The sequence below is a fragment of the Aquarana catesbeiana genome, linkage group LG02, assembly GCF_042186555.1.
Source record: "Aquarana catesbeiana isolate 2022-GZ linkage group LG02, ASM4218655v1, whole genome shotgun sequence".
Taxonomy (NCBI): Eukaryota; Metazoa; Chordata; class Amphibia; order Anura; family Ranidae; genus Aquarana; species Aquarana catesbeiana.
In genome coordinates this window covers 214,059,169-214,085,587 of record NC_133325.1, presented here as the reverse complement: position 1 = coordinate 214,085,587, position 26,419 = coordinate 214,059,169, and positions in this window count along the sequence as shown.

The window sequence follows — 26,419 nt, the reverse complement described above, 5'->3', positions numbered from 1 at the left end:
GAAAGTAGACACCCCAAGCTATTTGCTGAGAGGTATAGTGAGTATTTTGCAGACCTCACTTTTTGTCACAAAGTTTTGAAATTTGAAAAAAGAAAAAAAAATGTTTTTTCTTGTCTTTCTTCATTTTCAAAAACAAATGAGAACTGCAAAATACTCACCATGCCTCTCAGCAAATAGCTTGGGGTGTCTACTTTCCAAAATGGGGACATTTGAGGGCGGTTTGTGCCACCTGGGCATTCCATGGCCTCCGAAACTGTGATAGGCAGTGAAGAGTGAAATCAAAAATTTACACCCTTAGAAATCCTGAAAGCAGTGATTGGTTTTTGGGGCCCCGTATGCAGCTAGGCTCCCAAAAAGTCCCACACATGTGGTATCCCCATACTCAGGAGAAGCAGCTAAATGTATTTTGGGGTGCAATTCCACATATGCCCATGGCCTGTGTGAGCAATATATCATTTAGTGACAACTTTGTGCAAAAAAAAAAAAAAAAATTTGTCACTTTCCCGCAACTTGTGTCAAAATATAAAATATTCCATGGACTCAACATGCCTCTCAGCAAATAGCTTGGGGTGTCTACTTTCCAAAATGGGGTCATTTGGGGGGGTTTGTGCCATCTGGGCATTTTATGGCCTTCAAAACTGTGATAGGTAGTGAGGAGTGAAATCAAAAATTTACGCCCTTAGAAATCCTGAAGGCGGTGATTGGTTTTCAGGGCCCCGTACGCGGCTAGGCTCCCAAAAAGTCCCACACATGTGGTATCCCCATACTCAGGAGAAGCAGCTGAATGTATTTTGGGGTGCAATTCCATATAGGCCCATGGCCTGTGTGAGCAATATATCATTTAGTGACAACTTTTTGTAAATATTTTTTTTTGTCATTATTCAATCACTTGGGACAAAAAAAAATATTCAATGGGTTCAACATGCCTCTCAGCAATTTCCTTGGGGTGTCTACTTTCCAAAATGGGGTCATTTGGGGGGGTTGTACTGCCCTGCCATTTTAGCACCTCAAGAAATGACATAGGCAGTCATAAACTAAAAGCTGTGTAAATTCCAGAAAATGTACCCTAGTTTGTAGACGCTATAACTTTTGCGCAAACCAATAAATATACGCTTATTGACTTTTTTTTACCAAAGACATGTGGCCGAATACATTTTGGCCTAAATGTATGACTAAAATTGAGTTTATTGGATTTTTTTTATAACAAACAGTATTTTTTTCAAAATTTTCAGTCTTTTTCTGTTTATAGCGCAAAAAATAAAAATGGCAGAGGTGATCAAATACCATCAAAAGAAAGCTCTATTTGTGGGAAGAAAAGGACGCAAATTTCGTTTGGGTACTGCATTGCATGACCGCGCAATTAGCAGTTAAAGCGACGCATTGCCAAATTGGAAAAAGTCCTCTGGTCCTTAAGCAGCATAATGGTCCGGTCCTTAAGTGGTTAACTCATATCTCACATTCATGAAGATTCATTGACACCTTATGCTTTCAAACTCTGAGGTCGCAAGAAGTAATTCCTTTTTAAGCAGAAGCCATCTTGAAAGCCACGGCAGCCGTTTTAAAAACTCTGGTAACCAGCAATTCAGACTAGTAGCCATTTTGGAAAGGGTAATTATGTTGTGTTTATTTTTACCTTATATTCATTTATGTTATCTTAAATATTTACTTATTGATTATAATACAGTTGGATAACTATTTCCCTCAAGTCTGTAACCGCCTTGTAGATTTTTCTTTAAGCTTCAATTTTTAATTCTAATTTTTATAGTTCCAATTCTAGTGACATAGCAAATGTCTCATTTTATTTCACATTATTAATCACTTACTTACCTACAGTATAGAAAAGGTTGAATTTGGGAAATACAGACATTTTGTCGAATTGTCATCTTTACTTGGTTATTGATTCTACTGGAAAGTTTTATCATTTCTGTGCCATTTAAATAGTACAACACTCCCATTAGCAGGTGTTTCAATTGATATTCATAATTTTATGTAGCACCATCAGTATTTTGAATTTTATGTAATGTTTGTTTTTGTCAACCTATATATATATATATATATATATATATATATATATATATATATATATATATATATATATATATAAATTTTTATAAATTTTAGTCTGTGTTCATATTGATTGATCCTGTATCTTAAAAATATTATTGTTTAAAAATTACTCATTCATCCCCCATTGTTTCACCCCTTATAAAATGATCAGTTTAAAAATTCATTATAGAAGCACTGTGATAATAGGTTTGGGAATTTTATGGGTGAGTCCCCCCCTTTTTTTTCTTCTCAAGTCTCCCACTACCCCCTCCTCTTCCCCCCTCTGCCCCTTTTTCCCTTTTTCACCCTTCCCCCCTCCTCCCTCCCCCCGCTCTTCCCCTCCCCCCCGCACCTCCCCTCCCCCCTTATCCCCCCTCTCACCCCCCTGTTGTTTTGCTTCTGTATCTCATTTCATTCTTTATGCAGGAATGGTATAGATTATAGGAGTTGGATGCAGGGAGTGGAAAATATAGTGTAGAAGTTTACATTTCAGGAATGTGAAATGTCAATGTTAAATGTATAAATGTTAACTGTATAGTGTTAAATGTAATGTGTTATGTAAATATGTATTGTATATGCTTGTATTTTTATAGGATGAGTTTTGGAATTTTCTTTTTGAAGCTGAAACTCTTCTTTGTTAAGCGTTATCCTTATTTTTTTCTTAAAAAAAAACAATAAAAAAGAGTTGAAACAAAAATTACTCATTCATAAATACCATGCAGGAAATTATCTTCATAAGCTCAAGAAAAAAGGTCGAATAAACTGCGCAACAAAAAGAAATTTTAACCATCTATGCTGCAGAGTCCTATGTATGACACAAACATACAAAAAATCGAATGAGAAAAAAGTTGACTCGCGCTTAAAAAAATAAAAAAAGGGGGGCTAACATATGTGAGGCTGAAAAAACCTAGCCTGTTTGTGATATTTCTGAACATACAAAATGTGTCAAAAATATGTGTATCAGGTTGGGAGATGAGTCCTACCTTCCCTTGAACAATATGTGTAACCAATAGCAACTCAAATTGGTACATGAACCGAAGAAAAAACACTTGAAAATTGCGAAATAAATAAGCTGATTTAAAAAAATATAAAAAATATATATATAAAAAAGGGGAAGAAAGTCCGTGTACAAAGACATCAAACGTGCTGTGATTAAACCAAAAGAGTGTCCAATTGTGTACAGTCCTAAATGTGTGGGTCCACCACCATGAATGAAGTGCCTGGCCGCTTACCGGAACCCCATGACCCCCCGTTACAGAGGGTCTAAATGGGCATTGAAATCCTGCTGCTTCCGACAGCCTGGGGACCCGAAAGGAGACTGGATTGGAACCTCTGGAGTTAATGGTGCTGTGAAAGCTGTGTCACAGATGGATCTCCAAGCAAAAGGCAAAGCTCAGCCCTCAGTGAGATATGAACGTCATGTAGGGGAAACAGAAGAAGGCTCCCATAGTGTAAAATCACTTATGTTTATTAAAAGAAAGTAGTAAACACTCACATTAAAAAAAGCACTTGTCCTCTGATGAGAGGCAGTCTGTGACACCGGTCGGATGTACACAGGCCGCCCGTCCTACTGGAGTACCAACGACAGAGGGAGGTGACGCGATGACACCGCTCAGCCCTACGCTGCGTTTCGCAAAAGATTGCGTCTTCCAGGGGCACGGGCGGTGCATCGCGTCACCTCCCTTAAATACAATAAATAAATAGAAGAGCCTCGCTCTGGGTTCTCCCTGGCCCGGACGTCTATACCTGTGTGGAGCGACGCTTCACAAGGGCGCATGCGCGCCCTGTATCACGGCCCCGATCACGTGATATGGCGTCGGGTCAGACGTGAAGGAGAAAACCGGAACGAAAATAAAATCAAAAACAATCTCAATGCGCATGCGCACTATGAGACCTGAATCGCGTCATGTGACACTGTTGGATGTACAATCAAATAGCCTTACTGCGCACGGGCAGCAAAAAATAGGCACAGGGGGAGAGGAGAGGCGGACGGGAGACGTCAGTAATCAACAAATATATATTGGCCTTACACGTCAAACCTCACTGAAAAAGGGGAAAAAAAGGCCATCAAAGCAGGTCCGCACTCTGCCACACCGACATACGTCCGCACTATGGCGGACGAACCACAAGTTATAAAGCCTCTAAGTGGTGACACACGTAAAATGTAGAAAATGAGGACTCTGGGGACATAAAAAAGGAGGGATGGGAGCCTCCAGTGGTCAAACTAAATGTTACTTGCAGGAGAATATTGTTCCCATATAGGTGCTTAAACATGAAAATAAATGTAAAAAATATATGTGAAAAAAAAAAAAAATATATATATGATGTAGAAAAAATCTTTTTAAATAAAAAATGTAGGATTATTCCATGGATCAAAGTGTACTGTAAATGTATTAGTGAAAATAATATATTAATACATGCTAACGAAAATAGTTAAAGAAAAAAGAAGTGATATAAATGTGTATAATGATATGTTGGTGCATTCTGTTAAAAAATATATAACCAAAAAGCATGTCCGGTGATCCAGATATGTGAACCCAGAGCGATGGCTTTAACAATGGGCTCATGAATACAGCATAAATATGTTGCATAATCAAATATTGTATACCATTACAACTCAAAATAGTTAGTTTGCAAAAGCACTATGGGGTTGATTTACTAAAGACAAATCAACTGTTCACTTTGCAAGAGAAGTAGCATTTTGCAAGGAAATTTTCCCCAGAGCTTAGCAAATGAGGTAAAGCTCTGCTGATGTCCATCATTCAATAATGTGCATTCTGTATTCTTTGCTAAGTGAAAATTCCTCACATTCACTTAACTCTCTGTGGAAAATTCCCTTGCAAAGTGCAACTTCCCATGCTAAATGAACAGCTACAGTATTTGCCTTCAGTAAATAAACCCCTATGTATTATAAACAATTCCCTTTTAAAGTGGTAACTAATCCTGAAGGTTTTTTTTACCTTAATGCATTCTCTGCATTAAGGTAAAAACCCTTCTGTATGCAGCTCCTTCCCAGTCCTCCCCTAAATACTTACCTGAGCCTGATCTCGATTCAGTGATGAGCACAAGAGCAGAGGCTCTATTGGCTCTTTCCCTTACCTGCTCAGGTACAGCAGTGGGAGTCATTGCCTCCTTTTGCTGTTGATCACAGCCATTGAGGAGGTAGTGGGGGGCGGGGACACACAGAGGCGGCTCAGGAGTGAGCAAACACAAACACCCCCACAGCAAGTGGCTTGCTATAGGAGCACTTGTTGGGGTGAGGAGCTCAGGCAAAGGACCCCAGAAGAGGAGGATCAGGGCTGCTCTGTGCAAAACTATTGCACAAAGCAGGAAAGTATGACATGTTTATTTTTATTTTTTTTTTAAGTTTATTCTCACTTTAACCACTTCAATACAGGGCATTTTCACCAACTTCCCTCCCAGACCAATTGTTAGTTTTCAGCGCTGTCGCACTTTAAATGACAATTGCGCGGTCATGCAACGCTGTACCCAAACAAAATTGACGTCCTTTTTTTCCCACAAATAGAGCTTTCTTTTAGTGGTATTTGATCACCTCTGCAGTTTTTATTTTTTGCGCTATAAACAAAAGAAGAGCAACAATTTTGAAAAAAACACAATATTTTATACTTTTTGCTATAATAAATATCCCAATTTTTAAAAAAACAAACACATTTTTTTCTCAGTTTAGGCCGATACGTATTCTTCTACATATGTTTGGTAAAAAAAACTGCAATAAGCGTATATTAATTGGTTTGCGCAAAAGTTATAGCGTCTACAAAATACGGGATAGATTTATGGCATTTTTTAAAAAAAATTATTTATTTTTTTTTTTACTAGTAATGGCGGCTATCTGCGATTTTTTTTTCGTGACTGCGACATTATGGCGTACACATCGGACACTTTTGACACATTTTTGGGACCATTCACATTTATACAGTGATCAATGCTATAAAATTGCATTGATTACTGTATAAATGTGACAGGCAGGGAAGGGGTTAACCACTAGGGGGACACGAGGGGTTAAATGTGTGGGGAGTGATTCTAGCTGTATGGGGTGGGGACTCACAAGGGGAGGAGACCAATCGGTGTTCCTCTGTACTGGTAACACAGATCGGTCTCCTCTCACCTGACAGGACGTGGATCTGTGTGTTTACACACACAGATCCATGGTCCTGCTCGGTTAATGGGCAATCGCGGGTGCCTGGCGGACATCACGGCCACCGGGCACACGCACCGGGTCTCGAGCAACGCGGCGGGCGTGCACTCGCCCCCTAGATGGCCGGGAAGCCCAGGACGTCATATGACGGCCATCCAGGATGGGAGATCCCATCTGTGGCCATCATTTGACTATGGGCCGGTACTGAAGTGGTTAAACAAAATACTTGTTTTCATCTTATTTTTATCCTTTGTTGCATCCCTGTGTGGCACTTCTCAAATCAGTTTTCCTTATGGTGACAACAGTGGGCTATGTCTGCATAATATGTGTTAAATCAGCCTTTTGTAGCCTTCAACAGAGTATGACAGAGTAACAATGCTTGAGTGTAAGTAAGAGCCAGGAACAGAGCATTGTAATCCTATGAAAGAAAATACCAGAACCATCAGGCATTGTTATATAAAAAACTGTAAATTGTAAATTATTAGGAGTTACTTTTTACAAATTACATTATCAAAATCAATCTTATATGATGTTTTGGTGAATGAGTTTACATGTACTTTAAACTTCAAACATTTCTGCCTGTATTGAAACTGAAAAATCTATTTACATGGATGAATGAACCAACAAACTATAAACACACGAATACAAAAGCTAAAGAAACATAAATTGTGATGATATAGAGGTGCAATAATGATCTAAATACTGTAAGAAAAGTTTTTGTACTGACTGACTATAGAGTGATCACACCAATGTAATAATATGATTTCTAACTGGTTACTATGCATCTATATAAGTAGTCTTTAATAAAAAAAGATGAAAAAAAGCACTGCATACAGCAAATAGTGTGTTTACTGGAATACAGTTAAGTTACACTTCCTGCCCCAGCCTGCATGTTGGAGTGAAGGAACAGCAGTACACAGTAATATGAATGCTCTTTCCTCTTGTACGCATATACCCTGAGTTTAAGTGATAATAGTGTGCAATGTAACAGAGCCTGATTTGATATCACTGCTGCTGCTCTGTTTTTTTTTAAATATCTGCATGGAGTTTAGTTTTTAGTATATATACATGTATTTTTTTTTGAATATAAAAAAAAAAAAAATCATCATCATCATTCCATAACGAATTTCAAAACTTGGTGCAACAGCTTGTCTTCTAAAGAGAACATCTTATATCAGTAATTTCCTTTAACAAATTCAGTTCTCTGTGAAAATTGCTTTGCTTTCAGGTGGTACATTACACAGTCACACATTGTGCTATAGTCATTTAGAGCAAGTGGTTAAAAAGGTTAAAACAAGGTGTTCCAGTCAATTTTGCACTTGAAGATATTGACAGAAGTGTAGACCAAGGAAAAGTAATAACAAAAAAAATCCTTTTAGAAAAAAGATGCACTTTATATCCAGCATTTTCAGCTATGTTAATGTATTTTAAAGATTATCAGAGAGCACATTAGAAGACAATAAAGCAAAATAGGACCTATTTATCATGTAAGTTTTACTTTAATGGATTTTAGATGAAAATGTACTTTTGTTAATTTTCTTTGAAATAGCCCTCATGACTGAACACAATGCATTTTTTTTGTTGATTGCTCATCTGGGGAAAGTGTATCCTGATAAATAATATTTTGTTTCACTAGAATTATTGACTAACCATTTGTGTAAATGATTTATTTTGTTTGATCATTGAACATGGTTAATGGACAAGAGATCACTAAATTATTCTGTGTTGAAATAGGATATATTTCCATTAAAGTTATTTGAAACAATCACTCCATGATTTATGAATACATGATTCAGAATATAATACACTTTAAATTCCATGAAGGTTTACCAATGACTGACAATGTCAAGTGGTAGCCGTCATGTTTAAAAGACAGAGATATACTTCCCCATCCAATTTTTTATTTCTTTTAGTTTGGAGTAGCAGAGGAAAAGTTACAATTTCTGTGACTTCATTGGCTAGATGTTCCTTATTTTCTTTTTATGTGATGTTGATAAAAGAAATGGGTGGTGCCAGTCACTGAGACAGATAACAATAGACAACTATGTACTGTAAATCAGAAATGTTAACTTTCTGCTGAAAACGTGTTTTTGTTTTTATATTTCCTTTCATTGGGAAGATTTACCATCACTTCCTTTTTGGAGAGAGAGTGATGGGTAATCTCACCAAATGGGACACAATGTTTATCTTCACCAAGGAATGTAGGAAGAAGACTTCCCATATATATATATATATATACACACACACAGTAGGGATGGAAAGTATTCAGACCCCCTTACATTTTTCACTCTTTGTTATATTGCAGCCATTTTCTAAAATCATTTAAGTTCATTTTTTTTCCTCATTAAAGTATACACAGCACCCCATATTGACAGAAAAACACAGAATTGTTGACATTTTTGCAGATTTTTTACCAAAGAAAAACTGAAATATCACATGGTCCTAAGTATTCAGATTCTTTGCTGTGACACTCATATATTATGCTGTCTATTTCTTCTGATTATCCTTGAGATGGTTCTACAGCTTCATTTGAGTCCAGCTGTGTTTGATTATACTGATTGGACTTGATTAGGAAAGCCACACACCTGTCTATATAAGACCTTACAGCTCACAGTGCATGTCAGAGCAAATGAGAATCATGAGGTCAATGGAACTGCCGGAAGAGCTCAGAGACAGAATTGTGGCAAGACACAGATCTGGCCAAGGTTACAAAAAAATTTCTGCTGCACTTAACGTTCCTAAGAGCACAGTGGCCTCCATAATCTTTAAATGTAAGATGTTAGGGATGACCAGAACCCTTCCTAGAGCTGGCCGTCCGGCTAAACTTAGCTATCGGGGGAGAAGAGCCTTGGTGAGAGAGGTAAAGAAGAACCCAAAGATCACTGTGGCTGAGCTCCAGAGATGCAGTCGGAAGATGGGAGAAAGTTGTAGAAAGTCAACCATCACTGCAGCCCTGCACCAGTCGGGACTTTATGGCAGAGTGGCCCGACGGAAACCTCTCCTCAGTGCAAGACACATGAAAGCCTGCATGGAGTTTGCTAAAACACACCGAAGGACTCCAAGATGGTGAGAAATAAGATTCTCTGGTCTGATGAGACCAAGATAGAACTTTTTGGCCTTAATTCTAAGCGGTATGTGTATCTTTACCTCGATTGCAACCAGTGTTCCTGTCCCTGCAGCTGAAAAACACTCCCACAGCATGATGCTGCCACCACTATGCTTCACTGTTGGGACTGTATTGGACAGGTGATGAGCCGTGCCTGGTTTTCTCCACACATACCACTTAAAATTACTAAGAACCCTAAAATGACTTATACAAAATAACTAACACTGTGTTGAGGATACCAAAGATGGGTTGATCCTGAATAGAGGCATACATAAACTATAGACCAAAATTGGATGGATGACTTGTAGGCACACAAATTCAGATCTAAAGGATAGTTACTATGTACAACAATCTAGCACAGAATTTCCAAGATGTAAGTACTTCACTATAAACACACCAAATAGGTCTTTTACAAAGTCACCAAAGTGGTCTCTTGAACCAAAAAATACTCTAAATCATGATCATTGGGGTGCCTATAAAGTTCATGCCTTTTTCATTGGGTCCCTACTTTAGAATATAGTTGGGAGAACAGTTTGGCCCAAGCTTCAGTTCGGGCCGAACATTGGCTGTTCATCCTGAGCATCAGTTTGGGCCGAACATTGGCTGTTCACCCCGTTTGGGGAACACCCGAACTTGCAGGGTGTTTGGTGGGTGTATGGCGGGTGTTTACCCTGCAGAACGCCCTGCAATGCACTGCACGCTGCACAGTGTATTTTACACCCTGACTGGGCAAAGATTTGCACAATCATGGTGCAGTATAAGCTAGTTGTTTAGGAGTGGAGCGGAGAAGCTGTCAATGTTCTGTGGCAACGGCAATGGATTAAAAAAAATTAAAAATTGTCAGTAATAAAAAAAGTAAAAAAAAAATGGCGTGGGGTCCCCCTCAAAATCTATACCAGACCCTTATTCGAGCATGCAGCCTGGCAGGTCAAAGAGCTAGTACAGTATCTGAAAATATCCCATTCATATGGTCGGGATCCAACCAGATACTGAACGGGCAGCTGGCTCAACCTCTCAGCGAGCTGCTGAGAGGCTGAGCCAGCCACTCCTGTCCCCTCTACAGCCTTGTGTGATCCAGTGAGTTCTGGAGGGGCAGAGCAGAGATCAGCTTTTTGCACAGCCTGAAGACTGAGAGCTCAATAGTGTTTAATCACCTAGCTCTCGGTCTTAGAGCTAGCGGGGGACAGATGCAGCATCGGATCGAAGCTGCATCCACCTAGATGAGTATATATATATATATATATATATATATATATATATAGATATAGCGATATATCTATATATAGATATGTATAGATGTGTATATATATTCCGTATTTATCGGCGTATAACATGCGCTTTTTTCCCCTTAGAATCAGGGGGAAATCGTGGGTGCGTGTTATACGCCGATCCCCGCCGATCTTCGCTGATTGTGAGGAGAGGAGCAAGGGGAGCCTACATACACAAAGCCGAGTGTACTTCGGCTGGACTCGGCTCCTCTCGCAGTGACTGACTGTGAGCAGAGCCGAGTCTAGCCGAATCACACTCGGCTTTGTGAATGTCGGCAGCGCTCCCTTCTCTCCTCTTGCAGTCCTGCCCCTGACTGTGAGCAGAGCCGAGTCTAGCCGAAGTACACTTGGCTTTGTGTATCTCGATTGGCGCCAATTTTAAAGAAATGAGGCTGCAATGACACAGGAAAGGCTGCAATGGCACAGGCTGCAATGACACAGGAAAGGCTGTAATGACACAGGGAAGGCTGCAGATGGACACTGATAACGCTACATTGATGGGCATTTAAATGTAAGTTTTTTTTCCTTAAACTTCCCTCCTAAAAGTTTTTTTTCCTTAAAATTCCCTCCTAAACTTGAGGTGTGTGTTATATGCCAATAAATATGGTATATATACTCCAGGCAGGTAGTGTTGTGGTTGGGATTTGAACCAGCGACTCTTTTTACTGCTATTCAAGAGTGCTACCCAATACACCACTGTGCCACCTGCTAAATCTAGATCACATATTAGGTGTCTAAATATGTAAATTTTCCAGTGGAAATATATCCTTGATATTCCTTGATCCCTTGTAACATCTGGGCATTTGGTACTCACTACAAAAGTGTGATAAAGAGTTAAAAGCAGTGCCCTATATGGTTAATGGATGTTTAAATTAACAAAATATTATCCCAGAGGGTCTCTTCCTAGTAATAAAGATATGTATATAATCAAAATTGTACAAAAAACTTTATGTAATTGTTTTGTATAACTATGTATAAGTTGTATATTGACTCTAATTCAGATTTTAATATGTTTTTTCTGAAGAAGCTGTATGTGCAAAATGTATTGAGAAAGAAGACTTCATGGATGCCAAGAAAGCCGAACTACTCGACATGCATATTGTACATAACAAAAAAGTGAAAACCCGGGGAAGTCTTTTTAGAAAGCGAATTATAATTGTATTTACTAAAACATCCTATGTCCCTAGTCAGGGGACAAAATGTGTGTATACAGTATGTCTGTACATTTTATAAGCATTGTGAATAAGTAATTAGGAATATTTTAGTTTTTGGAGTCTTTATGGCGTAATTATTGTGTGTAAGTATCCTAAAAGCTCCATTCAGCTATTGTTAGCATTTTGATGCAATTTATGTTAGTCGGTTACTGTATTACAGAATGAATTTGCAGTAGAAAGAAACACAGTCATTATCTATATTATATATCTGTTGTAGTTAGGCACAACCTATGAAATTTGTGTATTTATAATGGAAGGAAACCTGCTAAAGAATATGTTAGTTAAGAGCAATTCTTAAAATTACAACATGTGTGATGCATTAGTAAAATTCAAGCTGTTTATCCTCTGCAGAAATCTGAGAAAGTGAGTACTTCAAAAAAAAATATCTTTGAATCAGACAGAGCAGATGAAAATTGTCAAAGTCTTAAAGTAGCACAGTAACAAGTTCATGTTATCAGCTAACACAACATCAACACATGTAATATCTACCACAACAAGAAGAAAAAATGAATTCCTAAATCTGCAGAAACATCTACTGACACAAACTGTTGCAAACAAGATGTAAGGGAGATTGTTTTGCAGTTCTTGGACAATGTTACAATGTTATATTCTGTAATATAAAAATTACAAGACGTGTACACTATGACATTACCAGGTGAGATGAAGAACATAAAATAGTAAATCTATACTCTTGCACACCTGGCTATTATCAGTTAAAGGATGTGCCTGAATTTGTCTGTATATCTTTACACTAGGTCACCAACATTCTTTCCTACAGTTTTGGAAGCGCTAATGTTAAAAGCATTGAATATACAAAATCTGCTATCATGACAAATAAAGCTGTAATAGTATTAATATAATTTAATATATAACTCTGTTTCCTTGTTAGGCCATAACAAGGACTGCCCATATGTTGACAATAGATTGTTTTATCAACTATGGGATTCAAATAAAAATAGAGTTAAGAACGAAGACTTGGAGTTGGAAGTGTCATTTATTCTTTAGTTATGATTCAAGCTTGAAGCTTATTTTCATTTCTTCTCAAAGAGTTCTTGAAGTAGTGTTTTTAATTCCATTCAATTTCACTAAATAATTCTACAAAAATATATATGTTTGTAATGGTGAAATGCTCTGCGCCCTATACAACTCTAAACATTTTTAGAAATTGCCAATGAAAATAATAAAAACAGTGCAAAAATTACAGCCTTCTGGAAAGAGATATACAATCTTAGGTTAATTTGGTCGGTTGGCAGACTCGTTGGTGAGTTGAGCTATGAAATGTTCTGTTTTTGTCTTTCATACATTTGCCCTTCCATGTGCTCCTTGCTGTGAAAGCCAGTTATGGGTGGGGGTGCGGGCCATTTGTTTGTTACTGGTGTAAATATGGTCTGGGGACACACTGGGCACCTTCACTGCCACTGTGCTACTTGTCCACCTGCATCTATCCATTTAATGCATGTGCTACCATTGTGGAGATGCTCAAATATTCAGTAGCATTTAGGACTGCAAGCATACACAGGATGCCATAAAGAGGCCTTGCAGATTACGAATGCTAACTAAACTCCTGTTTTTAAGGCAGACTGTTGGACAGTTTAATTTGGTCGGTTGGCAGACTGGTTGTTGAGTTGAGCTATGGAATGTTCTGTTTTTGTCTTTCACCGGGATAACCTGTCTGAAGCCTCCTGAAGCAGCTCTTTTTGGCATTGGCCTGGATTAAAGGCCAAGTAAATTCCACGTATTCATCACCCATGTCCTAATCGCATCCAGGAGAACCCTGGCGAGCGCCTGGAGATCGGACACCTCTCCATCTTCCATTAAAGCTATAAACTTTCTAAACATGCATGCTACCCTCGAGCAAATGTTTTGCACGGCTTCAAGGCAAAAATTCCCTATTTCAACAAAAATTGGTGTGCTGGACTATGGACAACAGAAACACAGTTATCCCATGACCAATATCAGTTCAGAATCTCTTCGTCAAAAGTCCATACCTGACACTTTCTCTGTTTGCTGCATGGGAACTAATCCTCCCCTGATATACTTTACCAGTTCTTTTTCTTACCAAGATGCAGTTTTGTCCTTTATTAGATATGTGAATTTATAATTACAGGTACCGTGCATATGCTGAGATACAACGTAATTGTTATTTACATCTCTAAGCTTATGTTCGGTTCTAAATTGATTAATTAATGCCTCCTTTTGCCTGATCCAATCTCCAATTGGTGACAGCTGGCATTGAGTGTATGGAGAATTTTATTTTTTATTTTTGATCCTATATGTATTCCCATAACCTTTCAATAAAGATCAAAATTTAAAAAAAAAGAAAACAATAAAAACAGACGAAACAGACAAAGTATTTAACCACTAGCCGACCAGCGCACAACGCTTTACGTTGGCTCAATGGAATGGCTTGGCAAATGGGTTTACAGGTACATCCTCTTTATATCGCGACATTGTGGGCACTTGTGCATCCGCCACATACTCCGTGACTGTGCCTGTGGGTCCCGAAGACTTGATGTTTGATGTTCGCCGGGGGCTTGCGATCATATCACAGAGCAGAATAACAGGGAGATGCCTTTGTAAACAAGGCATTTTCCCATTCTGCCTAATGACATGACAGAGATCTACTGCTCCCTGTCATCAGGAGCAGTGATCGCTGTCATGTCAGTGGTATCCCATCACCCCCACAGTTAGAACACCTCCCTAGGACACATTTAAGCCCTTGATCCCCCCTAGTGTTTAACCCCTTCCCTGCCAGGTCCCAAAATGGTGTCAAGGGTGTCCGATGTGTCCGCCATAATGTTGCAGTCATGATAAAAATCACAGATCACCGCCATTTCTAATAAAAAAAAAATTAATAAAAATGCCATAAATCTATCCCCTATTTTGTAGACGCTATAACGTTTGTGCAAACCAATCAATATACACTTACTGTGATTTTTTTTTACCAAAAATATGTAGAAGAATACATATTGAGCTAAACTGAGAAAGAAATTAGTTTTTTATATATATTTTTTGGGGATATTTATTATAGCAAAATGTAAAAAATATTGCTTTTTTTCAAAATTGTCGCTCTTTTTTTGTTTATAGCGCAAAAAATAAAAACTGCAGAGGTGATCAAATACCACCAAAAGAAAGCTCTATTTGTGGGAAAAAAAGAACGCCAATTTTGTTTGGGTGCAACGTCGCGCATTCACGCAATTGTCAGTTAAAGCGATGCAGTGTCATATCACAAAAAAGTGCTCTGGTCAGGAAGGGGGTAAATCCTTCCGGGGGTTAAAGTGGTTAAATATAATTACTAAATGAAAAAGATGCATTTTACAAAGGATCCACAGCAAAAGCAGAAGAATTCTGGGCCTGGGTATTAAATTAAAACATGTTTTCTGAACATAACAGAAAAAAAAAACATATATAGCTTACTTTTTCGGACTTTAAACAATACCAATTTACAAAATCCTACCCTGAACCTTTTAACATTTGCGCAATATAAGCAAGCTGCACTCATCTCAAGGAGAATATTTGTCTTTAACCACTTGAGCCCTGGGCACTGTTTTAAAATGGCAAAGCCACAGTAGTTTCTGTATTATGTTTAGGCCCCATTCGCATTTCACTTAACAGAAACGCGTGTTTCCACTCACATTTATTTTTTGTGTGATTAACACATATTTCCATGCATCATGCACTGGGCAGCCCATGCACTTGAATGGTCTGCTCTATGCACATTTGTTGCACCAAAGAAGCTCATGTACCAAATTTTGGCATGGAAAAGGTGTATTTTGTTACACGCTTCGCTGCAATTTTTGCATGTCAATCACTCCAAAATCTCACCATGTTTGGATGTCATTAAGAATGAATGGCACCCAAATGAGAATTATGTGTCTTGACATGTTTTTAGTGCAATTTGTAACAGGTAGAAATCGGTTTGATTCTGCTTGAGTTTTCAAATAGCGATAAAATCACTGAATTGCTCAAATGTAAATGGGGCCTTACACCAGAAGGGATGTGACATCACAAGTGAAGTCGCAACCCTTCCTCCTAATACAGAGGCTCAGGCAATGCTGTTGCAGCTTTTTGAAGCCTCTCACTGCAGCAGCAGATCCCTGGTATAATGATCTATATATAGCTTATTGCAGATAGCAATAGATCCCTAATAAAAGTTTTTACAGCTATCAGAGCTAAAAATAGCCACTGATTACTGTATAAATATCACTGGCAGGGAAGGGGTTAACACTAGGGGGCAATCAAGGGGTTAAATGTGTTCCCTTACTATGTGTTCTAACTGTGGGGGGACTGTGGGGGGATGGGAGTGACTAGAGGAGGAGACAGATTGTTGTTCCTACTAAGTAGAAGCCCACGATCTGTCTCCTCTCTCCTGACAGAACCGGGATCTGTGTGTTTACACACACACGTATCCCCGTTCTCGTTCTGTCACGAGCGATCCCGGGTGCTCGGCAGACATCGTGCCTGTCAGGCATGCGCATTGGCTCCGGGGACATGCCGTGGGCACGCGTGCGTGCCTTCGGTGGTGTGTGCATGCCTGCAATAGCATTTTAAAGAACCGACATACACCTACGGCGATTTGCACAGCCGTGCCAACCTGCCACAGTATAACTGCAGCAGCTGGTCAGCCAGCAGTTAAAAATGCTAAAATAAAAAACACTCTGGGACTCAAGGAGATTTAGGGAAAAAAATTCCAAGACTCAAGGGGTTTAAATTCATGAATTGGTAGCAGGAGGGATGTCTTGATCAATGGTACTTCAAGAAAAGTGGAAAGCACAGCAGAAGATCCTAATTCTTTCTTCCCTGACTGCTGATAAACACTCTTTACCTATTCGGGTTTCATACCTTCTCCCCAGCCAATACTTGATAATGCTATACAGCAGGTAATAAACAAAAAACACCAGTTGCATAAAGCATGGTAAAACACCTCATGGATTTTTTGACAGGTAGAACAAACTGTTGGTAAAAAATGTATATTTTACTGTAACAACATGATAAAATAGTATAAATGAACGATGAACATCATATAGTATTAATGCAATTGTGAATAGAAAATCATGATACAAAATACCCAAAATAACGCATTCTGTATGTTTGGCACATACTGCCCATGGATACGGGTGGGCTATCTGTCATACATACTGAAATAGACACCTTAAATGTTTCAGACTAATTATAGTCCTTTATAGTTTTTATAGTAACATAAAAATGCATATAGAGCAAAGAAAAGTGCATTCATGTATCTATATATGGCATAAACAGATCATATGTCATGCTTACAAAATTAAAAAAAAACTGATATTGCACATAAATGATGAGTAAGTGATCAGTTGTTTCCCAGAGAGGGCAGCACAGACATGCACCAGATTGAACCATGATGACTGCGAGGAAATGAGCCCAAAGCTGCAAATACAGGGACCCCAGGTAATGGAGCCAAGGCTCCCACCATGTAATGCCAAACAGACAGTTAGTAATTGGTCGTTGGAGAGTTTATTATGATGCTCATCTGTATAGATAAGCAGATATAAAGAGTTGTTAATATGATGTACAGGTTTGCAGGGACTCAGAGACATTTAGATTGTAATATAGTCATAAGCAAGGCACTTATAGATAAAATCTGGCTAGTATCCAGTTACATATCTCATGATTGAAGTGAAAAAAATCTGCCTCATAGTTCAGCATACCTTAGTCTCCACAGTCAGCTCCAGTGCAACCTACTCCCAGTTGTGTGCTGCAGGAATGACCACACAGGAAGGAGCAGATATACCCAGCTGGAGGGCTTGATAATTCAATTCCCAATTGAATAGTAGGGGACAGCTGATAAGGCAAGATGGAATAGCCTTGCCTAAATCTGTATATCCAGCATTCATCATGGTCCCTCAGCATCAGGGCGCACGGTACGGCCACGTCCCCCCAAAAAAGAGGGTCTGGGCGGAGCCGCATCTCGTGCGTCCCACCCTGGACGTGGTAGGGCGGCTGCATGTGCATCAATGGCGTGATGATGCGTGATGCGGCTCCACCCCGCCCCTCTTTTTTGGGGGGGACATGGCCGCATCACACGCCCTAATGCAGAGGGATCCATGATGGACACTGGATGCTCAGATTTAAGCACCAACTTTTCCATCTTAAAAAAAAAAAGAAGTAGGAATTGACAAATCAATTCCAAAAAAGCAACTCTTCAGAGAGGAATAGGCAATTAAGCAAAAATATAAAGTTTTATTATGCAAATCACTTAAACACTGATCAAACAAAATTCAACAAAGAAATACCACCAACAATTCATTAAAATAGACAACGTTGCCTATATACGCTTTATGGCCATCACACATTCCTCCATACATTCCCCCATTGAATGACTGTAAGTAACGGTAGTCACTGCTGGATCATCTAAAAGAAAATATTTTCGTCCCTCAAAAGTCACAAGGCACATAAAGGAGAAGGGAATTGCCAAGGAGATTCGAAGTTAACATATAGTTTTGAATGTTACCTTCCCCGCTGTTTTGTGGACCGTCAGAGATCAACAGCAGTGATATAGTGATTAATTGCACTTGCCATTCATGATTGGTCGTTGAACACAGAGCTCAATGTGCTTGTATAGACTAAGTCAGTCCGGGTATGCTGGAAGGAGAATCCTATGGCTGAACTAAAGTTACGGGGGACTTACTGCTGGCTGAAAAAGATCAATATTGGTAGGTTAGTGTGTGTTTAGATAGTGGGCGGTTAGCTTGTGAGTATGACCCTCCCGAACGGGTGGTGTAAAAGGTAAGATCCCACTGCTTTCCTGACAGCGAATACCACCTCTGCACCGATGGGCGAGCAGCTCCTTCAGATAGAGTCTTCTTTCAGCTCATCAGGATAACTTCCTAGGTTACGAGGGATATCAACCTTCCGTGCATTGACGAATATTGCCGTATATTGCCAAGTAGAACAGGAAAGTCTTTATTCAGTTTGTAGCCCTGACAGCACGGCTGTCACAAGGAATCGGGGCTTACAGTCATTCAATGGGGGGAATGTATGGAGGAATGTGTGATGGCCATATGTATAGGCAATGTTGTCTATTTTAATGAATTGTTGGTGTTATTTCTTTGATGAATTTTGTTTGATCGGTGTTTAAGTGATTTGCATAATATAACTTTATATTTTTGCTTAATTGCCTGTTCCTCTCTGAAGAATTGCTTTTTTGGAATTGATTTGTCAATCCCTACTTCTTTTTTTTTACATGCCTAATCAATTCAAAGGAACTCACCTCAATCTAATTTGCTTCGGTTGAGCCTACCAGTTCTTTTTTACCCCTCTTTTTTGCCTCAGCTTTTCCATCTTGCCTTATCAGCTGTCCCCCTACTATTCAATTGGGAATTGAATCATCAAGCCTGCCAGCTGGGTATATCTGCTCCCTCCTGTGTGGTCCTTCCTGTAGCACACTACTGGGCGTAGGTTGCATTGGAGCTGACTGTGGTGACTAAGGTATGCTGAACTATGAGGCAGATTTTTTGGATTTCAGTCCTGAGATATGTAACTGGATACTAGCCAGATTTAATCTATAAGTACCTTGCTTATGACTATATTACAATCTAAATGTCCTTGCATATCTGTACATCATATTAACAACTCTTTATATCTGCTCATCTATACAGATGACCATCATAATAAACTCTCCAATGACTGATTACTAATTGGCTGTTTGGCATTAAATGGTGGTAGCCTTTGTTCTATTAACTGGGGTCCCTGTATGTGTAGTCTTGGGCTCATTTCCTCATGGTCCTCATAGTTCCATCTGGTGCATTTCTGCGCTGCCCTCTCTGGGAAACAACTGATCACTTAATTATCAGTTATATGCAATATCTGTTTTTTTTCAATTTTGTAAGTATGACATATGATCTGTTTATGCCATATCTAGATACATGAATGCACTTTTCTTTGCTCTATATGCATTTTTATGTTACTATATTACTAATATGATATATTTATATTGTAGAATTACTACTATCCATTTGACATAAAACCTCTTAAGAAGGACTATAATTAGTCTGAAACATGTAAGGTGTCTACTCCAGAATATATACGACAGCTAGCCCACAAGTATTCATTGGTAGTATGTGCCAGACATACAGAATGTGTTATTTGGGGTATTATGTATCATGATCTTCTATTCACAATTGCATTAATACTACAGGCATACCCCACTTTTAAGTACACAATGGGGTTTATTTACTAAAGCTAGAAAGTGCAAAATCAGGCTCACTTCTGCATAGAAACCAATGAGCTTCTAACCCCAGCTTGCTCAATTAAGCTTTGGTAATAAAACCTGGAAGCTCATTGGTTTCTATGCAGAAGTGACCCTGATTTTGCACTTTCTAGCTTTAGTAAATAAACCCCATTGTGTACTTAAAAGTGGGGTATGCCTGTATATGATGTTCATCGTTGATTTATACTATTTTCTCATATTGTTACAATAAAATATATATTTTTTACCAACATTTTGGTCTGCCTGTCAAAAGATCCATGAGGGGTTTTACCGTGTTTTATGCACCAGGAGTTTTTTGTTCATGTTTTCATGTGGATTTGACAGAGAAATTCCTGCCATAGAAATACCAATTCCTCCAGTCCCAATACAGCAGGTAATGTAGGATGCTTAAATGTTTATGTAACAGGAGGTTTACCGAACTGTGCTGAAGTTCTAAAAATGAATCCATTGCAGTCAATAGAAGCTGTATCTTTAGGATTAGTTCCAGCTATTTTCAAGGGTATTAGACAAGGATCTGTCAAACAAAAAGCATGGGGGAGTTTGCACTGTCCTTAGGCACATGCAAAAAAAAAAAAAAGAATAGTTTAAAAATACAGGTTTGCATAGAGCAGTAATTTTATTATTGCTTAAAGTGAAACATAATATCATACTTAACATAAACATAATAGCACCTAATTCCTTTAATAATATGCTTGAGGGATGCCCTTGAACCTGTATGTGAAGGGGCACATCTGGATGATGTGGGGTTCCCCCAAAATTCATAAGATGGGGAAGCTACCTTGCCAGGGGCATCCCCTGGCAAAGCACATTGTTGTCATATTGAATAGAACAACTGCCTCTTCACAGTCTTGGCCTGCTTGTTGTGGGGGACTGCAGTTGGGGGGGTCTTATTAGAATTGGTAAGATCCCTTTAAATATAAGGGGTCCCCTAGATACCATCATCCCTGCATAAATAAGTAAGGGGTACATAATAACCATTCTCATTCTTTTTTAAAAAAAATGCCCCAGTGGCTAATGTAATTGGCCAAATGCTGTGTGACTATAGCCATAGCTATACCATCCCTGCCCTTTTGCTTACAGTTCGCTGTCAGCCAGGAACCCCCTGGCTGGCAGCTAAATTGTCTGAGCGGGATGCATCACCAGTTGCTAGGAAGGTAATGGCTGTTGACTTGCAACCAACCAGCCTGAGTGAGAAGCTGTCACTTTTAGCAGTGGTAGTAATACTTCTAAATTTGTCACTACACCTGGAGCTTTGACTCAGCGTGCTGGCCAACATCCTGAACCTGAAGCTTATTCTCATTAATAAGAAAGTGTATGTAAAACCAAAGCTTGTTATTTTAGTTTTAATATAATAAAAGTTTAATATGAAGCTGATAATGTTTAACAAAAACCTTTTGTTTCTTTTTTGGACATTTACCATGATGTCCTGTCATATAGACACCACTGGAAGTGGGAGGAAGTCTCTGCAAAGTAAAGGTAAAAATCATCTTAGACATTTGTCACTAGAATAAATGTCCACATTGGAAGATTTATGTACAACTACTAATGCAGTGACAACTGTAAACATTTCCCATCACTTTCTGTCACCAGCACAAAAATGTGAAGGTAAAATTTCCCAGCAAGTACATAGATAATAAGAATCTAAAATGGGTTCTAACTATTCTTTATCAAAATAATAGGCAAGCTTGCCACCTTATTCGCAGAACGGTAGCTGTTGATATACACTACTTTCTGAGATGAGAACAAATACATAGACAAAGGAAGCAGCCCTGTCAAGACCCTCTAGTTACATGGAATAGGAATAATTAATATGGAAAAAAAAGAGTGACAAGTAATTTTTGATCCCTTGTCTTTCCTTCATACTGTCTTTTAATATAAACAATTGCAATAATATAAAAGCTGCATAAAAGGCTTAGTTAAGTATAATACTTTTAAAGCATATTTTATAGACGCCTAGGCATGAGACCAAAAAGAGGAAACAGCTTAAAAGGGCTGTAAAGGAAGAAGTTTTTTTATCTTAATGCATTCTATGCATTAAGATAAAAAGCTTTCTGCATGCAGCAGCCCCCACTCAGCCCCTCTAATACTTACCCGAGTGCCTCTCTATCCAGCAATGTCCACAAGTTCTTCTGCCATCCAGGACTCTTCCTCCTGATTGGCTGAGACACAGCAGAAGTACCATTGGCTCCCACTTCTGTCAATCAAAGTCAGTTAGCCAATCAAGAGAGAGAGGGGGTGGGGCTGAATCACAGATCCATGTCTAAATGGGCACACAGAGCTGCAGCTCAGCTCGAGTGCCCCCATAGCAAACTGTTTACTGTGGGGGCACTTGACAGGAGGGAGGGGCCAGGAGCAGGTATGAGGGGCCAGAAAAGAGGAGGATCCAGGCTGCCTTGTGAAATTCCACTGCACAGAGCAGGAAAGTGTAACATGTTTGTTATGTAAAAAAAATGTAACTTTACAATCACTTTAACAGAAATATGGGACAAATAGATTTGGCTTCCTCCAAATGAAGGAGATTAGTGTAGTTGTGTGCAAATTGTTATACACATTTACGTTATTTGTTTTATTATCTCATGTGTGATGAAATGATGATGTAAAATACATTTTACTACAATTGATTCAAACTAGATATCTTGTACTGTTCCCAAAATGTTTTTTTTTATCTGGGAAAAATACAAAATTGCTGAAATATCTGAATTAGTGTGTCCTTGCGCAAAGATCTCTACAATGCAAGCTTTCAGTGTGTGACTTACATGCCATTGATGCAGCTGCTCGATTTTGGGTTATGTAAGGAGCTACATGTTCAGATATAGGGCTGAAGACATCAATTTCTGTAAGCAAAATTTTACATCAAAATTTTGAAAAAATAAATGCCTATAGTTCCTTGACTCATTGGGTTTGTCTTACTATAGGCAACGCGGTGGTTAAAGAAATGTTTTCTTTCCATCAGTTTAGTAAAAGCAGTGAAGATTTATTTTGCATAGACTCAAACAACTGTGAGAAGAATAAAAAAAAAACAGTATTTTTACTTGCACCTGATTGAATGATGGAACTCAGCAGAGCTTCACCTCATTTACTAAGCTAGGGGAAATGCCCTTGAAAAGTACAAATTCCCTTGTAAAGTCAGCAGCCTGTTTTCCTTTAGTAAATCAACCCCAGGCATTGCTAAACAAATGTGTCTTTATAAACAGGTGTGTAGTTTTTAGCACATTGAAAAACAACCCTATAATTTGTAGCATTCACTCTCACCCAGGAAACACCTTTCTCACCTCTGCAGCAACTAATTTGCAGGTGTGATATATGAACTTTTTCTTATAAATTATGAAGCCCAGACACAGTCTGAATTTCATATATTTCATGACGAGGAAGTATATTATCGTTGTATTGTTTTTCCAAACTCTGCTTACTATACATTCCAAAAGCTACCTTTTTTTCATAGAAGAAGTAGAACACTGATATTACAAAACTCTTTGCTGTTTTAGTGTCTGATGGTACACATTCACAGTAAATGTAATTGTAAATGTTATCAAAATATGTTGCTCCTAGTTGATACTTTATTTCCAGCCTCAGTATGCAAAAGTATATGTTTTAAGGGAAAAATAAAAACTGCCTTTTCAGAAAAGTTGCCTATGTGGTGGTGGGGGGGGGGGGGCAGCTTTTACATTTACACACTATAACAGTGCCTGAGTAACTTGGGATCTCGAGCCTACTTTTATTAGGAGTTATTACAATCTAGTGTCCTGCAGTTCTTAAATCTTTAGAAATCCTCCACCCATATGGGTCTTGTGGACAAAAAAGGGACTCCTGCATAGGACTTTCATAATCCATAGGATTTTCAAAGCTATATTTGAACTTGCTATGTATGACAGGAGGACAAAGGATGTGGAATGCCCATAACTAACACAGGGATTCTACAGATATTTTTCTAGGTTGCTGAATGGGTCTCAGCTACCAGAAGCATAACATAGATTGCTTCTGGCACACATCAGCACTTAAAAGAAAAGGTTCATGTTTAACTCTGTTCCACTGATGACTCTAGCAAAATATCTTCTTACATCCATATGACCTGCCTGCCTTCTCAAACAGTGGGGTAATACCCTTTACAGCCTTGTGCCAGTCCTGAGGTCTACAACTAGGCACATAGCTTGCCCTCTCCCCAGCAAGGGAAATGTTAAAGGGACTCCTCTCCAGCAGAATGATCAGGCAAAAGCACTCCTCTCCCTATAAAGCTACAAAAGACCTTTCCAGGACATTGTTCCTTTGTTTTTGTTTTTTTAACTAGGTTCAGCTCACTGATGACAAACTCTCCAGGATTTGCCCAGACAAAACAAACAGTAAATTAAAACAAGCAAGGCTGTCAAGGAACACATTCCTTTACCTGTACCGACAAAATACTTATTTTTTTGGTCAGTTCTATATCCTGACAAATAACATTAAACCGTGTTATAGTTATCACTAACTATTTTTACCTATTTACTAATATTTGGATTGAGGTAAAGTTTGTATTCGCTTGTCTTGGTGTGTTATAGTTTAGGAAAATATTGGCAGAACAAGGAGCTTGGATTTTTTAGGCACACCAGTACATGATGGAAAAATAAAATTTCTTTAATACATAATATACAGTATACAATGAACATACAATTTAGCTTAAAATCATGCTAATATAGACTGTCTATATAGTAAAGTATTTGCCACTCATACATCAAACCATTGCACTTAGTAGAAGATTTAAATAATGGTATTATGTGGTGAAGTAGGTTCCAAAGTGCTTGATGTACTGTAGATTGTGATGTACTGTGACTTGACACCGAGCACTTCTTCAGGAGCTTAGGACAACTATTATGCGCTAAGAAGAACATAAATAGCATATATAAATATACTGAAAGAATATCACACAAAATGGTACAAAAAATTAATAAAATAATTTTGATTAACTAATCCCTAAGGGACAGATGAAAACCCAAACCAAGTGGGAGGAGCAAACCATCAACTATGGGGACATGTAAAACATAGTATTGACAGAATAACACTGTAGGGGTTATGGATATTAGAGAAAGGATCAAAACATAAATAGAAAAATGGATAGAAAGATCTGGCCAAGATTAAAAATGGTTTAAATGTATATATAATATAACAGGCACACTTTTACACCTCTTTTCGCCCTGTCCGGTGATAACACCATATTGGTCCGCTATATTTAAGCTTAGTCATTTGGTCACGGGCAAAAAATGGGCAGAGACTCCAGAGATAGTGCTTTTCTCTATGATCCCTAAAATAACAACCATTAAAAGGGGCTTATTCAGCTTCCTGTTGATGGCAGGCAGAGCATTAATTCCAAGACATTGGAAAGCTCACATATCGCCAACTCTACAGGAGTGGGTAGCCGAGATGAACTACACTATGTGGATGGAGGAGTTCATTTCTACAGCAAACAAAAATGAATCCAAGTTTAGGGAAATGTGGACTACTTGGGTGGAGTTTCTTGAACCTCCTTTATTTGTACCCTATATGAGATAGCTAGTCACTGTCTCTCCTTTCCTTAAGTAAGCCATAGTTGGTCTAGCCACCATGGTTAGACAATTACTTCATTTTTTAATTTTTTTTGATGGCAGACTTACATAGCGGTCCACTCTGCTGGATGCTACTCTACTGTTGCTTTTTTCTCCCCCTTATTTTTTCACTTTTTGCTTCTTTTTCTGCTTCTATTTTCTATCTTATGATTTATACTGATTTAGTTTCAGTTTAGTTTTTCTCTGAAAAAGTTGACATTTTTCTTTACTGCATATTACTATATATTTCATATGTATTAGATGCTGTATGTTAGGAGAGTACGATGAAACTTACCATATAGTTGGATATAGTACTGCCATTAAGTGCTGTTATTTTTATTACAATGCCATTTCTTTCCTTTAATATAAATATATTAAACTAAAAATGACCAATATACAGTACATGCTCCCAAAAGCAGACAGGCAGCATATAGGAAAGTGGTGAACAATTTTCAGTTAGCTACTGCTTTATAAAATATGTGCTATAGTGTAACCATGCAAAGTCTATGTCAAAGTCTATGCACACCTCATAATAAATGTGATACATTTTCTTAAATTACAGAAAAAACTGCCAACAATTGTTAGTGAAAGGTACACAAGAAAAGAGGGTTAACTGCTAACTCTAAAATCACATATGTTTTAATGAACTGGAAAAAATAGCTGCAAGTTAAAAAAGTGTTACAAAAAGAAATAAAATCCACAGCTATTCATAAATGTTAATTAGGCATATGTATTAAGCTATTATGTTGTTGTATTAAGAAATAACATATAACTTTACCCTATGTAAATTCCCATTGGGGGTGTGGCTTGGTGCGCGGCTTGGATGGCAGCACAC